Genomic DNA, 1092 nt, shown 5'->3' on the forward strand with positions numbered 1-1092 from the left:
CATTTCCGGGGACAGATCCAGCCGGGGACAGGTCGCCAAAATCGGGGACTGTCCCCGGTTACCGGGGACGTCTGGTCACCCTAAGCTAGACTCTTTTTCATTTCTCTCACTTTTTTCTCCGTGTGGCGCGCGCGCACCCGCTCGCGGTGTGAGGCGCGTGTCCGCGCTACTCCGACATAACAACCTCTTGTACAAAACTAAAGTAACGAGCCAATTTTGCAAAATAAAAAGGAGTAGAGAGTGCCGATATTTGTGTTAAAATGTAAGGAGCAGAAGTAAAAAGTCACCAAAAAAAAGGTAAATAGTAAAGCAAAGTAAAAATATCTGAAAAATCTACTGGAGTACAGTAACAAAGTATTTGTACTGTGTTACTTCCCATCTCTGCACATGTAAATTAGAAATGTTAGTGGCAACATTTCGTTTTCATGATGTCTAGAAAAGGAAACTTTAAATATACTTTAAGCTTTATTCACTTACCTCAGCAGAGACTCCTCTGGCCAACACCTTGATCAGGTCTAGGTGTGCCGCTGCAGTCCACCCGTCAGTGGGTTCTCTCTGTTTGTCTTTCAGGTTATTCACGTTTATTACGTGTTAATCATTTGTGTTAGGGCAGTGGAGTCGAACGAACGAATCCTCGTCACAGTTGCAACAGACAAGAGGATTTCATCTGGTTGACGCCTCGTCTTCTTAATCCTTATGTTGTCCTCATGTTGTCCTTGAAGGACCTTGTGAGTGCGACAAGCTGACTCACTAGCTTTGGTACTCAACACAAAACGTCAGTGAATAAAAGTCTTGACTCCAGAGTTCTTCGTTCGATTGTTTACTTAAAGGATTTCAAAAACATAAAATACAAAAAACTTTACTTTTCTCATAAATAAACTGTAATTCCGTGTAGGTTTAAAAGACCGTGTGGCTCCAAAGTCCAGTGGCTTCTGGCTGTTTCGCAGGGTACTATTTCTTTTATACTACGTCTAGCGGCCAATCAAATTACATTACTCCAGGACAATGGTAAACTCAATTTTTATGTTCCATTTTCAACGCAGGTTTTGTCAGGTTTTACAAAAAATAAACTCAAAAGATTATTTCCATAGA

The 1092-nt window shown here is 41.3% G+C and overlaps 1 protein-coding gene and 1 pseudogene across 1 annotated transcript in view; both read right to left on the minus strand.

Moving 5' to 3' along the window:
• LOC116686164 (NXPE family member 3) overlaps window positions 1-528 on the minus strand; it is a 57362-nt gene extending 56834 nt beyond the window's left edge. Inside the window, exon 1 of the mRNA XM_032511131.1 lies at window positions 478-528. The gene's annotated coding sequence lies outside the window, so the exon portion shown is untranslated. The remainder of the gene's footprint in view (window positions 1-477) is intronic.
• LOC116686153 (cytidine monophosphate-N-acetylneuraminic acid hydroxylase-like) overlaps window positions 1-1092 on the minus strand; it is a 13302-nt pseudogene that overhangs the window by 2756 nt on the left and 9454 nt on the right.

Source organism: Etheostoma spectabile, unplaced genomic scaffold (assembly GCF_008692095.1).
Source record: "Etheostoma spectabile isolate EspeVRDwgs_2016 unplaced genomic scaffold, UIUC_Espe_1.0 scaffold317, whole genome shotgun sequence".
Classification (NCBI taxonomy): domain Eukaryota; kingdom Metazoa; phylum Chordata; class Actinopteri; order Perciformes; family Percidae; genus Etheostoma; species Etheostoma spectabile.